This window comes from Peromyscus maniculatus, chromosome 9 (assembly GCF_049852395.1).
Source record: "Peromyscus maniculatus bairdii isolate BWxNUB_F1_BW_parent chromosome 9, HU_Pman_BW_mat_3.1, whole genome shotgun sequence".
NCBI classification, from domain to species: domain Eukaryota; kingdom Metazoa; phylum Chordata; class Mammalia; order Rodentia; family Cricetidae; genus Peromyscus; species Peromyscus maniculatus.
The window spans coordinates 41,916,753-41,933,511 of record NC_134860.1 but is presented as its reverse complement, the minus strand read 5'-3'; the positions used below and the strand labels follow the sequence as shown (position 1 = coordinate 41,933,511).

Genomic DNA, 16,759 nt, shown 5'->3' with positions numbered 1-16,759 from the left:
AATCAATATTTTTTAATAAAGAACATTGGAAACCAAAATCAACATGCCAAAGAAAAAAGACTGTTACTTCACTAAATCTATTACTGAAAATTCTAAGGTTAAATTTTCAAATGCCAAATTTAATCAAAGCACATTCAAACTCAGGAACTCAGCCAAATTATCCACCAGTTCCTCAAAAAACTTAACTGCCCCCACCCAAATCAAACAAAAGCTCAGTCCTCCACGATTTATAGACAGGCACTTAAAGAAATTAAGAGCCTCTGTGATGTTACGACCAACGACATGTTCTAGAGCCAAACCCCTGGCAGGGCACACAGACAGCCAACCCTGAGGACTTAGCTCACCTTTGGAGCCACACAGGGCCATGGTGAGGGCGCTGTTGCTCTGGTCCAGCTCTGAGAGGCAGGCACTGCCAGGGAGGTTCTGCATCACTGACTGCTCCTTTAGGATCATGACCTGGGGAAGGGGCAGAGGAGGGGAGAACATGTAGTCTGTGAGGAGCCAGGCTCTGGCTCTGCAGATCACAATCTATCAATCCTACATTTATAGAAAATTCCAGAACATTTCACCAGGATGTCAGATTTCCAATCAATGAAGTTTCCTGAGCTAAGACAATCAAAAAGCCCAAGCTGCACAAAGGCCTTTCTTCTCTTATCCTTAGTTCTGAGACTGCAACACTATCCATTAGTCTCTTTTCTGCTCTCTCTTCAAGCTGACTGTAGGTTGGGGCACAGTCCTCTGAACCACCTTTCTCCTAACCCAAGCAGTACCTAGGCACCCCTGGAGTACACACACTGCTGGTGATAAATGGGCTGAGAATGGCATGAACTAGTTACCAGCCCAGTCTTCAGCCCTATTTCTGAGGCTCTCAGTAGGGACCTAGGGATTACAGCATCTTAAGCATTCTGTGTTGAATGTAGGTGGTGGCACAGGGCACCCTGGGGGTGTCCAGAGCTGTCATCCATATTGACGAGCAGAGCAGGAAGGAGAAGTTCAAGCTTCTGGTAGAAGGTGACAACCTTTGGGCAGTCATGGCCACCAATAGTGTGAAAGGCACTCAGATGACTTCCAGTAACGCCTATGAGGTACCATTGCATCTGGACCCACAGCCAATACCCAGCAGTTTCCTGACCCTGGGATTTGCTTCCCCAACAATTACAAAACAATCTACTTTGATAATAGAGCAGTGTTTGCTTTGTGCTTGTCAAAAGGGAAGAACTAGTAGTGAGGTAGCTCCCAGAAGGGACTGCCTTCACTCACTCCTATCTCTTCCTGGGTGGAGAAATCTCTGGGCATTGAGGCTGCCTGGACAACCATCATTATTAACAAGATCCAGCCCAAGATGTCGACCATGGCATGAGCATCGACAGGAGGCATGTGATGCTGCTCTCGGACCTGATGACCTACAAAGTGTGAGAGAAGGGAGGCTCCGGGTTGTCAGGGGTCGTGAAATCCTCTGTCTGGCAAACAGCCAGAGAGTGTAAACAGCATAGAAAGTACACTTCTGTGAGGACTGACCTGGACAGGAAGTAGGTGTCACCACCAAAGGCCCATGTGTGCTGATGGGATCAGGTGTTTCAGTAAAATCTCCATGTGAGAATTTCAATACAACCAGTCATTGGAGGAGAAAAACTTGAACACAGCTTTTGTCCATGTCCTGAGTTTTATTCTATAGCCAATCTGGCCATTACCAAAACTAGGATGCCCAAGTGACTTGGGGTGAGTGTTCCCTAGCCCCTTCCTAGTGCTGTGTTTGTAAACATTTCCAGAGAGTAGGGCTAGGGGCTCAGCAGTAGAGTGCTTGCCTAACATGCACGGACCCTGTGTTTGATCTCCAGCACACACACACACACACACACACACACACACACACACACACACACACACACAGTAAATTACCTTGCTCTCAGGTAGGAGTGTAGGGGGGAGCTGCTATGGGTGTTTGCTTCCTTCCCATACACTAGTGCATTGTGTTTCCATGACACTTTCCAGATAAGGCTATCCTGCAGTAGAGGACATTATGGAACCAGAGATATAGCTTAGATGTAGAACAAGGTCAGGGTAAATATCCCTGAGTCCCTGGGCTCATCTCCAGCCTATAGAATAAACTATAGCAGGTGGGGCCATGGCAGCTCTGAAGGAGAGGTTGTCGGCAAGTCTTCTTCAACTTTGATTTTTTTAAAGGTTATGGTATTTCACTGGATCTGCAATACAGGTTTATATCTATTTGTCATATGTACATGTGGGTACATAATCATGTGGATGCAGCTCCATTTATGTGGAGGTCAGAGGACAACCTTGGGTACTCTTCATCATGACCCATTGATTATGCGTACTCAAAAGCATTTATTAGCATATATTAATTATGCATAACGTAGTTGGAGTTTTCTCCAGTCCCACCTGGCCCGCAGCCACTCAGATCCAAGTAACCCATTTCTATTAATCTATAAGTTGCCACATGGCTTGTGGCTTGCTGGTACTTTACATCTTGTTTCTCATGGCAGCAGCAGCTGGCAGCGTCTCCTGACTCAGCCTTTGACTTTCTAGAATTCTCCTCGTTGCTTATTCTGCATATACTATACTTCCTGCCTGGCTACTGGACAATCAGCGTTTTATTTATCAATCAATCAATCAGAGCAACACATTCACAGCATAAAGAAAGACATCCCCAGCACTTCTCTTTTCTTTTTTTTTCAAAAAGGTTTTGACTTTAACATAGTAAAATTACATATAACAAAACAATTATTAAGCAAGAATTACAGTTACAGCATAACATGGATTTAATTATGACCCTTTTATGTATATATATCCTGACACACTGTGGTCATATTCACCTCCTGTTACCCTCTCTTGTGCACTTCCCACTTCCGTTGCCCCTTCCTCTTCCTCCTAGTCCTTCTATTTTGATGCCTATTTTTAACCACACAATGAATGTCATTAGGGCTGCTTACAAGGGCAGATGTTAGGGACAGGTTCTTTACTGAACCACGGGCACCTCACCAGTTTTTACACCATTGGAGAATATGTCTGTCCCCACCCCACACCCCAAAAAATGACCACCTGGCTATCAATCTTCAGGGGAGGCTTCATGAAGCCCTCCCTCAGATGATAAGATATTGACAGTGGTGGTCCTGTGTGGCTCTGTTGTATATTCGGTTTCTTTTCTTGGAAGGAATTAACTAAATTTCTTCTAGTATTAGCTTAATGATCATAGGAAAGGGGAAGCAACCCCTCTTTTTAAAATTTAGATTCCTAATTCTGTGTGGCACAGCATCTGGGTACAATTGACATGTGAAGGGCTCCTTTTCCTTGGGATCATCAAGCCCCAATGGCTATGAAGCTGCACTAAAAACCACACGCTTTTAGTGGTGCCATGAATAGCTGCTTGGCTGTTCCTGTTGGTTCTAGCATTGGGATAATGTCTTCTACTTTGGTTTTGAACTTCCTGGAGTGGCTTGAGACTCATCTGATCATCTTCCCTTGCACAGGGTGAAGACTTGGTTATCACCAGTTTTGGCCTGGCCAAGATGAAGGAGAGTGTATTGATGCTGGCCTCCTTTGAGAAGACAACTGACCATCTCTTTGATGCTGCTTGCTTTGTGCAAGAAAGACCCAGTATGCAGTACGTTTGCAGTGTAGATGACCTATGGCTTACAGAATGAACAGATTGTTTGTCTCCAGAGACTAACTAAGGCACCCTGCCCCCTCCCCATTCTGTGAGCTCCTTTCAGTGCAGACAGTTCTTCAGTTCCAAAAAGAAAATATGGACCCTGAGCCAGTGGAGACCTTTCAGTCCTTGAAGCTGTACTTGGCCACATTGACTAACAGCCTACATGTCCAGGATTGACAGAAGGTAGACAGTGTGGCCGTAGGGTAGTCTGTGGTCCTCCCACCTAGTGAGGTACTGATCATCATTTTAAGAGCCACATAGCCCAGAAAATGGGGAGACACAGGTTGAAGATGGAGAGAGAGAGAGAGAGAGAGAGAGAGAGAGAGAGAGAGAGAGAGAGAGAGAGAGAGAGAGAGAAGGTAATGGGAAATCCAGGCCTTGTGATGGATGCCTTTTATCCCAGGACTCAGAAAGCAGAGGTATGCAGATTTCTGTAAGCTCAAGCCCAGCCTCTTCTACATAGCATGTTCCAGGTCGGACAAGTCTACAGTGAGACCCTGTCTTCAAAACAACATCAAGGTGAAGAGAAAGAAAAGTGAGGAGGGTTAGAATGGGAGAAGCCCATGCACAAGCCAGAGTGCAGCTGTCAGACACCAGGACTGAAACCCAGCACCCACCACTGACACCTTTGCAGCCTGGGTACAGCCTCTGTCCACCACCCTACCTGGAAATGTCTCCTCTCTCTATGTGTGGCACACTCTAGCCCAGTGGTAGATCTCACCGTGTGTTGGGGTTAGTTTGGCACTTTGCCTCTCTGTTCTGAAGTTTTTGGTGCCCAATGTGTTGGCAAGTTTCCACTTAAGCCTGAGAAAAGATTCTAAAATGGAGCTAAAAACAGCTTCCTAATTGTCTCTCTCAAATGAGCGGCAGCTTGCCAGTTTGAGCTACTTGTGGGTTCCTGGTGTGCGCACTCGACCTGCAGTATGGCGGGAATGAGGCCTCTGCAGGTGGCACATTAAGCTGCATGGTGGATTTAGCCTTTGCTAGTACAAAACAAAAAAAGAGGTTTCTGAGCTACACGCTGCTTGGATAAAAGCATAGACCCACGATAGCTCCCAGAGCTGGTGGTAAAGTACCACCGCCATGTTGGGAAGCTGAGGTGGGCAGAGCCAGCAGCCATAGCGCCCTTTCAGTCTTACAAATGCTGCAGTTTAAAGCAATAGATTCACAATAAGACAGAATCAGATGTAATTGTTTACAATGTATGTAAAATATACGTAGGCTTGAAAGAGACAAAAAAGGTGATATATACAGTTATATAAACAAATACATAGTTTAAAAAAATAAAGTCTTTAAAGAGACAATAAAATTAATATAAAAAATAAGCCACGTAAAGATGAATATTACACAGAGAATCTGGATTATGTTGTCTTTGGGATTTTTAACTGCAGAAAAACATTTGATTGTAAAAGATGTTGAGTTAAACCAATATGTGTATTTTAAAGATATCTTGACTTCAAAATTTGGATGTAAGGATGTGTTGCTTTGGAAAGGAGACTCTGCTTTTGTTCCCACAGAAAGCCAGAGGCTATGGATTTGTTCCAGACTAAGATACAACAGGTTTAACCAGCCAAGACACCCTGAAAGGTCTCTGATGACACCATGGCCCAGATGATCCAACATCCAGAATGGTTTGAAGGCAACTGGCTCAGACAATACAGCCTCATGGACTATTCCATAATCCTAAAATTTTCTTTTTGTCCCCATAAGATAGAGCGCCCCCCTCCAGCAAGAAGTAGTAAGAGAAGCTACGCCCAAATTCCCAAATTATATGTAATTTTACTTTGTTAAGGTTAAAACATTCCTTTTTGAAAAAAAAAGAAAAGAAAAGGGGAAGTGCTGTGGGATGCTCTGAATGGCAAATGTGTTGCTCTGATTGTTCAAATAATAAAACACTGATTGGCCAGTGGCTAGGCAGGAAGTATAGGCAGGACTAACATAGAGGAGAAAAGAAAGAGCAGGAAGGCAGAAGGAGTCACTGCCAGCCACCGCCAGGACAAGCAGCATGTGAAGATGCCGGTAGGCCACGAGCCATGTGGCAAGGTATAGATTTATGGAAATGGATTAATTTAAGCTATAAGAACAGTTAGTAAGAAGCCTGCCTTGGCCATACAGTTTGTAAGCAATGTAAGTCTCTGCATTTACTTGGTTGGGTCTGAGCGGCTGTGGGACTGGCGGGTGACAAAGATTTGTCCTGACTGTGGGCAAGGCAGGAAAATTCTAGCTACAAGTTGTCTTTGTCATCAGACTAGAATACATCTACCTCCTGCTTCCTTCCTGTCAAATCAGAGACCTAACATAGAGTCCTAGACTCTTGGCCTGCATGTGGGTGGTGGTTGCTCACATCTTTAATACTAGAACACTGGAAGCATAGAAGGAAATATCTCTGAGTTCCAGGGAAGCCTGAAAAGAAAGAAAAAAAGAAGGAAAGAAAGAAAGAAGGAAAGAAGGAAAAAAGGAAGGAAGGGAGGGAGAAAGGAAGTGAGGGAGGGAGGAAAAAAGGAAGGTAGGAAATAAGGATGGGAGGAACAAGAAAGAAAAGAAGTAAGGAAGGAATGAAAAGAAGGAAGGAACCATGGGAAGGAAGGTAGCAAGGAAGGAAGGAAAAAAGGAAGAATGTCAGACAGACTTGAACTGCAGCCAGGAGAGGACGAAATCCCCATCCCTTCTGGAAGTCAGTGGCGGCCTGCTTTCCAGTGTCTGATAAGTGCTGCCCCTGGCCCTGCACTTCCAGCCCCATTGGCATCTTTTCTTCTGGGCACTAAGCTAAGGAGGCAGGTGGCAAAGTGACCATCTCCTGATCATGTGCAGGGATCCTGCTGCCTAAGCAGCCTCTCAAAGGCTGTCTATCTCCTGCTCTTTACTCCTGTTGCAGAGAAGTGGCTGAGCTGAATTGGCTTCTGGTGACCTGCTTGTCTGAGGCAGGCACTGTCATTCCAGAGACAATGCTCCTTGGCCATTCCCCTAGGGTATATACATGGGAAGGAACATGATGAGCCAGATTCAGCCAAGTAGTAAGTGATAGAGCTGGACCTCAGACCCCAAGTCTGCAATCCTGATTCAGTCATGTTTTCTCCACTCTGTGACTCCAGCTCTCTGACCTCAGTTCAGGTTGGTTCCAGGCGTATCCAAGGCATCATCATGGAAAACCCAATGAATATAGGAACTGGACTCATAAAGCTCTTGCACAAGGCTAACATAGACCCAAAACTATACAGAGGGCCCCTGATTTTAAACACAAGTGAATTCTACATAATTTTTGTCACATATTTTATGGCAGGTGATCACCACTCCTGACCTTGGCTCCTTGTTCTGGCAACTGCTGAATGGAAGAACCATGTATACCCTGGACAGATGCCTGCATGACCTTAAATAGTGCACAGGGTCAGACAAAGACCATGGCCTCAGCAGGAGCTCCTTGGAATGTAGACTGGGAGTCTGTTTGTAACCATACCTGCAGGGGCTCAGGATGGTTGTTCAGCCTGGTCAGTGTCCATTCCACCCCACTCTGTCTCTGCAGAGGATGCTAATATGCGCCCAATCCCCCCTCTGTCTAGCCCACAGAGGTCAGGACACAGTCCTGGTTTCCACTCCTCAGTTAGGCTTGATTTCCCACTGATGTGCTCACACAATTACATTACTGTTATTTATTTGTTCTTTCTGAGAGATATACAGTGTTTGTTGTTATTTTACTTTGAAACCAGAAGCTGTAGAACCAAGAAAACCAGCTTTAATGAATTCCTGAAAAAGCACCTAGGATGTGAGGTCCAGGATGTGATGGCTAGTCCCTGGCTAAGCACTGTCTATTTGAATTTAACCACCTTAAACACACGGGAAATAGAAACGTGTAGTTTCCTAGTAATGTGAGTCCCTTTTGAAGAGCTCTGTAGTCTGTGGCTCCGAGCGAAGGCTGTACATCAACAGTCTTGAGGAAGAAGAGGGGTGGTTTCTCTAAAGTCTCTTATGGTCAGAGGTCCTGGGCAGGACCTCTTACTGACAGCAACACATTGCTTGTCTGCACCCAGTCCTATAACAAATCTGGGCCTTGGATAGTATACCATGGTATTCATCAGGAATATAAGTGTCTGAACTCCATCATAATTAGAACTCTGAATGAAAGGAATTGGGGTATCATCTGTGTTTCTATACTATTTAAATGCTCATATTAATGAATAGAGAGATATTGAAGAAGGAATAGGACATTCCTGGGCAATGTTTTGATAGTATGGCTAAATTCCCAACATGGGATGTATTATGGGGCTTCCAATGAAACTAAGAGAACTAGGGTTAGGAAGGAGGAGGTGCTGAATTGCTTCCTCTATGTTCCAAGAGAGCTCCTAGAAAGTGAAACTGGGCTTCTGGTCAGTTATGGGAGAACCAGTTAGCAGGGTGGCAAAGGCTGTTCCCCATGACATCAGCAGTCCCTTCTCTGGACATTCGTTTTTTTCCAGAGCTGAGGATCAAACCCAGGGCCTTGTGCTTGATAGGCAAGCTCTCTACCACTGAGCTAAATCCCCAAGTCCCATGGGCATTCTATTGTATCTTGGCATCCCCTGTGATGTCACCAGTACTGTAGCAACATCAACTGCCTTCAGGGCAATCCTTCTGTCTACAGGGTAGAGCATAGACATGCTGCTGGTAAGACTGAGGAGTCTTCTTGGAAGAGAGAATGAAGAATATACGGAGAACAGAGAGAGACGGAAGGAAGTTGATCTTGACTCTCAGAGGAAAACAACCAAAAAGGGTTTCTGGGGAAGGCACAGTGAGTGCTGGGCAGGAGATGGGGGCTTCCTGGAGGAGGTGGGCTAGAACTGGGCCCTCCAGTAATGGGGCAGAAGAACTGGAGCCTCTGAGAAGCAAATGGACTTCCCCGCATCTCATAATTCTCGAAAGTCCAGGGTCCAGGACATTAGTGTGTGCCTCCTCTAAGCCAGGATCCAGCAAGGTCAAGGCTGTTATGCTGGGCACGCTTATCTTTTACCTTTCCTGAGTCTTGTAGGTGTAATGAGAGGACAGAAGGAGACAAACAGGAGGCAGAGGGACCAATGTGTCACCAGCCTAGGCCAGGCATCACTGCACTTCAGCTTCTGAAGTTTCATTTAGATGCAGTGGCTGTCAACACTAGTCACATGGAGAGACAAGTGCTTGTGGCCAAGACATCATGTCGTCAGGCTGTCCAGCAGACTCCTCTAACCACTTCTCCCTGACAGTGGTCTCTTAGGGTCCTGAATCATCAGTTGAGGATGGCAGGTAGATCTCTAGTGTAGTTAAACAACTGTAGAGGTGTGGGACCAGGGCAGATATTGGCTCCTTCATGTGAACTCTGCATGTTCTGGGCTGGCAGTGGGATGACTTTGTGAGTCTGTTAAGCATGTTGTGTCTCTGCATGACATTTCAATCTCAGCCATGAGCCTGGAGTGACCAGACAGGAGATCTGGACTGTCCACAGTGCCTGAGTGCTTGTGCACTGTGTTATTTTTCTCCTGGCTTCTGAAAACACAGACAGAGACTTCAGGGCTCTGGGTCCATGCATGTTGCATCCTGGGCTGCTGTAAATTGGCCCAAAGAAGCCATCTCTGTGTTCTCTGAGGCATGTGTAGGGAGGCAGAGGAAACCCCTGGCTGATTACATAGCCACATTTCTACAGAATGATGGGAAAGCTGAGATCCACAAAGGGTACATCTTCACCTGGCCTGAAATATTTGGGTTGTCACTGGGTTGCCGACGTGATCTTTCTGTTTGGGCCTCAGGGTATTCTGTTTCTCCTCTATGTCTTGTCACTATGCAAGTTCACTTGTGTTCATCTACTACAGAGGCTGCTATGGAGTCTTCATCCCATCCAACCCTCCTCACCAAGAAAGGGGTGAGGAAGGAGATGCAGAGACTGAACATGGAGCTTCAGCTGGTGACAAGGGAGAGAAATGAGCTGCGAGATCAACTATTCTTCATCAGGAAAGGATCAATGCACAATAAGTATCTCTTGTTTCAAACTTCCTGGTGTCAATTTTGCATCTGCAAGTCACCTTCATCTTCATTTTAATGTCTTGGACTCTAGGAGCATGAAACCTCAGGGTTTCCCTGTGCCCTACTTCATGTCCCTAAATGCCTCTCAATGAAGAGGCAGAACTTGAAACCTGGGTGGGAGGGAGATGGGGTTCCTAAATATTCTGCTTCCTCCAATGAAAACCCAAGCCTGGAGTCTGAGTCACACAACTCAGGGACTGATACAGTATTCTTTGAGTTTCCAGCATGAATTTGAAAAGACCATGACATGGCTTGTGTGAGATACTAGCTGCTGTGTGTTTGTGTGAGTCTTTGAACTTGCCTGGTAGGTAATTATGTGCTGGAAGATCCTGTTAGCAGCTTGTCAGACTGGATCCGACTTGATTTATTTCAATGAGTGACTGATAGTCCTGGAGCTCGTCACTGTTTTTCTATTTCTTGTCCATCTGAGCAGTAGTAGTGACCCAGGATGAAGAATCCTGGGGCTGGAGAGATGGCTAGAGAGATGGCTGGAGAGATGGCTCAGAGGTTAAGAGCACTGGCTGTTCTTCCAGACGTCCTGAGTTCAATTCCAAGTGACCGCATGGTGGCTCACAACCATCTATAGTGAGATCTGGTGCTCTCTTCTGTCATGCAGACATACATGAAGACAGATCACTGTGTACATAATAAATAAGTAAATCTTAGAAAAAAAGCCGGCCAGTGGTGGCACACATGTTTAATCCCAGCACTCCGGAGGCAGAGCCAGGCAGATCTTTGTGAGTTTCGAGGATAGCCTGGGCTACCAACTGAGTTCCAGGAAAGGTAAAAACCTACACAAAGAAACCCTGTCTCAAAAAATAAAAAATAAAAAAAGAGTCTTTGTCCTGAAACAAGAGAAACATCATTACAGGTTTATTGTGGGCCAAGACCTGTAGCATAGACTTCTGGGAACGGAGAGCTAGACTGTCTCTCCAGGTCTACTGAGTGGGCTCATGCCCCAAGGACACCCTCCATCTGAATACCCAGCCTTTGTTGGCCTGGGGCCAGGTTTACAAGTTAATTAAGCACCAGGAAGTTTCAGTACATAGTAGCCAGACTGAGGCCTCCACTGTGTTGTGGTAGATCAGGACAACAGCTTGTGTTCACATGATCCTTGAGGCCTATATTCATAAAGTTCTTTGTTCCTGGTGCCATGTCCTCCCACAGGCCAAATACTTGGTATGAAGATCTGAAGATGGAGCATGAGGAGGTCATGACTGACCTACAGAGATTGCAGAATGAGAACACGGAGGCTTCAGAGAAGGTGGATGAGCTTGCCAACCTGACAGTCTTCTATTGGTAAGTGCCTGTTGGCATGGACCCCAATAGTTGTTGAGTGGCAATCTCTGCCTTCCTTTTCTCTACACTGGAGAGTGCACAGCTCTGGTTCTGTCCTTTTTGTACCTTAGCAAGCATCTCTTTGACTTGTGTCTCTTGCACATAGTTTGCTAAGTATGAAAGAGACTATCCATTCCTCCCACCATTGTCCTGGAGCCTCAGGAGCCTCTAGGTAGAAGAGCAAACTGAGCTGTGGTGGTGCCATTCCAGTACTCTGGAGGCAGAGTAGGCAGATCTCTGTGATCTCAAGGCCAGTCTGGTCTACAGAGAGTTCCAGGGCATATAGGACTGTTAAATAGAGAAACCATGTTTCAAAAACCAAACAAACAAAAAGAAAGAGATGAAGGAAGTAATGAAGAAAGGAAGAAAGGAAAAGAAAAGCAAAGAGGAAGAAAAGAAAAGAAATTTGCACTGTGAGGGGAATGTCAGGCTACCCTGGGCATCTGGGAACTCAGGCCCAGGCTTACAGATCTTGTTTCTGTGGAAAGTGTAGATAGAATAAACTCCCCTTGGGTCTCCTGTCCTCTCTCAGAGGGTATTTGTCCACTACTTGCTGATGTTCAGGACAATTGAGGGACCACTCTTTCTTTTGAAAGGACATGGATCCCTATTTGTGTTGGGTTTTCCTGAAGTATTTCGATTTTTTTTTAATCAGCTGCTCTCTTTTTGGCCTTTTGAGTGTAGCTGTCATGGCTATTTTGGGCTCTTAGCTATATCTTCTTGAGAACCTGGGGCCATTTCTCGTGATGGTTCCTGGAGGCAGGAGTGGCAGAAGGGGACTGGCAGTGCCTTACTTTACAGAGGGTCTTTTCCAGTGGTCTGCACAGCCAGGTCCTAATGGAACATACTCAGCTTAAGGAGCAGGTAGCGATGCTGAGGCAGGAGAACCAGAATCAGAGAGAGGATTGGGTCCTGCTGAAGCACCATTGGAGGCATTGAAATTGATGTGTGAGGACCAAGAGGAAGAGACCAGTGACCTCCAAACCCAGCAACAACAGGTAGGGGCAGGCAGGTGGGTCAGGCTAAGGTCTGGCACCATTTGCCCATTGGATTTTCTGTCTGCCCATCCACTCACCTGTGCTTTCACCCATCATCTTATTCATCCATGCTCCCATCTAGCCACCCACATCATGCCATCTGAGGTGTTCACTTCAGTGTCCATGCACAAGTACTTCTGGGAAGTTAGCCTCTTCTGAGAAACTAAATTATTAGCAAGCCATGCATGCTGCTCTGCTTGAAACTGTGGTCCAATGAGGGAAATGGGGCAATAGCATATCAAACCCACATGTCATTACTATAGGTAGGATGCAATGCATAGCGCTTTGAATGAGTGAATTGTGGGTCCTGAGGCTCATGTGATTGGCAGGGGTCATGTGAGATCACAGAGGGCAAGCATCTTACAAGGACGAGTATCCCATGTAAATGCCAAAGGAGTCCTGGAGTAGATCTGTCACCTCTCATCTAGGATGACAATGTAGATTAGGCACATCTGATGAAATGCAGAGTTGAGGTGACCCTCCTTGGGCCTGGGTATGGGGTAAGGAATCCTTGATAGCAAGAAAGATCTCCAGCTAAGCAGTGTTGGGAGGATGCTCCAGGTCAGGCACAGTGCAAGAAGGCTGCTGCAGAGGACACAAGCAGGTGGACAGCATGACCATGCAAGCTTGGGACAGAAGAGGGACGAGACAATTGAAGCTGCCTTGACCATGGCAGATCTCAGAGTATATTGAGGAAGGGTGTAGCTGGAGGGGTTCTCTCCAGGTCCCATCATGCCCCCACAGTCCCACAACCCACTTGAAAAATCATCACTCAGAAGCTTATATTACTTATAAACTGTATGGCTGTTGCAGGCTTCTTGCTATCTAGTTTTCTTTTTCTTTCTTTCTTTTTTTTTTGGTTTTTTGAGACAGTGTTTCTCTGTGTAGCTTTGTGCTTTTCCTGGATCTCCTGTAAACCAGGCTGGCCTTGAACTCACAAATATTCACCTGCCTCTGCCTCCCAAGTGCTGGGATTAAAGGCGCGTGCCACCACTGCCTGGTTGCTATCTAGTTCTTAAATTAACCCATTTCTATTCATCTATACCTTGCCACATGGCTTGTTGCTTGCCAGTATCTTTACATGTTGTTTCTCATGGTGGTGGCTGGCAGCGACTCCTCCTCAGCCTTCCTCATCCCAGAATTCTCCTTTCTCTTTGTCCCGCCTATACTTCCTGCCTCGCTGCTGGCCAATCAGCACTTTATTTATTAACCAATCAGAGCAACACCTTCACAGCATAGAGAACATCCCACAGCAGAAGGGTTTCTTCCAGGTGACTGTTTTATAATTTTAGAGCTCCTTGGAGTAAATCCAACTTCTGAGACTGTAGATGAGTCACAAAGTTAAGTGTGGAGGAAGTAATCCGGTGGGTCCCAAGACAGGTGCTGACAAGCTTTTACAATCTCAGCAGCCAGAGTAATGGGGTAGGGGCTTTGTTTACTCTCTGTCATAGGTCACCTCCTCTTTTTTGCTGACCCTATCAGAAAACAGGCCATCTATAGACACACTGGAAACTAGGTGAGACTTGGTTTAGGCCACACTACCAAGTGACTACAATACTGAGTGGGTCTCCATGGCCATCTTCTCAGTGTCTGGAAGGAGCCTGGGGCCAGGTATGCCTTAATCACTTGTGCATCCTCAGCATAGTGTTTGCCTGGTTTGGTAAATTCCACCAGATAGGTAGATTAACCTGGCTTTTTCTACTGGCATTGTGTATGTAAATAATTGCATATCAACCTTTCTCACTCTAAACTGTCATTATTTCACAGTGTAACCTGTGGACCTTCCTTTTATCTTTCAGATAACTAAACTTTTCTAGTCTTGAAAGCATTGTCAGCCATTCTCTTGGACAGGACTTTGTCAACTTTGGGTGCCCAAGTTGACAGCTGACTGTCTTCATCCAGCCTGCCTTTTAATTGTTGAAGAAGATTAATCTAGTTTCAGACTCGGGGTGTAACTTAGTGGTCTAGTAGTTTCTTAGCATGCACAATGCCCAGGATTCAACCCTAGCTTTAGTGGCTAGAGGGGAAGAAAAGTTGAGAACCCAATTACATCCAGAGTGTATCTGACAACCAAAGAAGAGGCTCCAGAGAGGCTTTTTATTTCTCTAACCTCCTGCCACCCCATAGCTCCCTCTATGAAATGAATTTGGTGAATGTATTTTCTCTAAAGTAATCATTCATTCTTGGATGAAAAAGAATCAACTCTATATGAATAAAGTTCTGATATATACATATTGAGAACATACATACAGGTACATAGCTTCTTCAGGTCCATGGTTGAGGAGACTGGCTGGTAAGATGGCTCAGTGGGAAAAGGTACTTTATGACAAGCCTACAGTTCTGATTTCTTCCCTGGGACCCACAGGGTAGAAGGAGACAATAAACCTTCCAGAAACAGTCCTCATTTCTTCATGAATGTGTGCATGTGCACCCACGTAACCACCATAACTGATTTAAAAATCACTCAGAAAACAATTGTCAAAGAAGCCTGAAGATCTCTGTCAGTATTATCTTGTTGTGTCTTGCTAGTAAACACTGGAAGGGTTGGGCTACTTTATCTACCCCTTGAAACTTGTCAGTGTGGCTGTTCTCAGGGAGAATGTGATTTGCATTATCACCATGGAGAAGAGCAAGAGTTCCATGTATTACATGCTGCAGTTCCCAAGGTGAGGAAAAGCCTCTTCTCCCGGAGAGACAGCCAGCAGTTAGGGGTCACTATTGAGATAAAAGTCTGCACCCTTTCCTGACCACATTTCCAAATGATCAGACAGGTTTTTGTGCCAGCTCTCACACCAGGACTCAGTCTATTAGGTTTTGTTCTGTTCTTTCATCCAATTGATTACAAATGGGCTGCATTTCCCTAAGTTGCCTTTCTCCCTGACCCAGACAGCACACAAACACTCCCAGGCTAAGTATATTCCTGATGGTCACTGATGGCAACAAATAAGGCATAGTGTTCCCAGTTCTTGCAGACACTCAAAGTTCCCAAACTTGCAGGAGCCTCCTGGTGTGTCCTTTTGACCACATAGTTCAGTGTACCATTTCTGACCTTGGCTCCTTTCCCTATCTGCAGCTCAATATAGACACTTTGTGCCCCTGAGACAGAAGCCTGGATAGCCTCACCTGTGCCCACGTCCCTAGCTTCCCTAGGAATGGTTCCTGAGATGGGCAGCAGCTCCTGGCTCCCATGCCTGCACCATACAGTGTAGGACCTGAGGAGTGTTTGTTATTTCACAAATAGTGTCAGAACCATTCCTTCTGGACAGGAACAGGCCCTAGCCAGGTGTCCTTGCTTCATTCATACATCAGCTGCCATAGTATCACCATACTTCTACACACAATGAACTCATGGAAATATATTAGTATTTGTCCATTGGAGGGATTTGGACATTTTTCAGTTTACTTTTGTTCCCAAGAAGCCATAGAAACCAAGAAAGCCAGCCTCAAACCATCACCTGAAAAACAGAATAAGTGAATGTGGCCATCAGAAATTTGTAACTGAGTTGAAACCTTTGTGACTCCCAATCTCCTCTAAAGGGTCTTCTATATCTCTCTGGATAATCGTTATTATTGTTTATTTCTGAATGTCTCTTAGAGACACTTTTCTGCATCAAACTCAGTCCAGTCCCTGTGACTTGTTGAAGCCTCACTGGAGCTTAGAGCCTACTTTAGAAGGCCTGGATAATGCACAGCTGGTCCAGGTCACCTGCACTGCCTGATGCTGTCATCCACACCCCTCTGAGATGTGAGCAGTCTGTCCTACCACCCGGAGCCAAGGAATGCACAGGACTAACGCTTGTATGTCCAGACAGACACCAGCTGGTGTACGCAGAGAAGTTCATGCCAGCCAAGTCAAATTGTTGAGTGATTAAAAAGGTAATGTGCAAAAGGAAAAAAAAAACAAAAGCAAGAAATCGAAATATTGAAGTAATGTTTTCTAAAACAAACACTATCTTCAGACTCCACCTAGTTGATTTCCTAAGCTGTGCGTTCCTGTTGCTAAGGAGCTCAGTATGGCCATGGGTGTTTGGAGCAGACATGGAGTATGTTTTTCTTCCATTGTGACATGGTTTTATTCTCTAGCCCAGGCTAGCTCCTCCCACTCCCAGAGTCACCCCCACTGTTTTTCTTCCATGCTGGCATGGTTTTATTCTCTAGCCCAGACTAGCTCTTCAACTCCTTCTTCCTCAGTCTTCCCAGTGCAAAGATATTAAGACTGTACCAACCACACCTAGTTCCAAATGAACAATTTCTGACCTGATACTTTTTTTATAACCAAGGGACAGGTTTCATGGGGCAGAAAGATTGCCTAAGACCAAAGCAAACCAATTCCACAATGCAAGGAAGGCTCTATCATCAACTGAGATTTGTAGTTTAAGGCTGCATTATCTCTGCATTGACCAGGCTGACCTTCAGAGCATCAGTGATGTGAAAATGAACTTTTCTTCATTTGCTCCTGCTAAATGAGCTTTCCTGAGTCATAACAAAGGATCCAGGCCATTAAGTAATGATGACTCAGGCTTTCCACTCCCATGAGATCCAGAGAGAGAGCCACAGAGTTACGTGTGTGTGTGTGTGTGTGTGTGTGTGTGTGTGTGTGTGTGTGTGTGTGTGTGTACAGCTACTACCCTGCATAGCTCTCTGAAAAGAAGACCCAGGAACACAAATCACACGATAGCAAGGAGCGGTG

General features: G+C 45.5%; 1 pseudogene; it reads left to right on the top strand.

The window, feature by feature from the left end:
* Positions 1–43: 43 nt before the first annotated feature.
* Positions 44–15,788, top strand: LOC121832214 (DNA-directed RNA polymerase III subunit RPC1-like; annotated as a pseudogene).
* Positions 15,789–16,759: the final 971 nt, after the last annotated feature.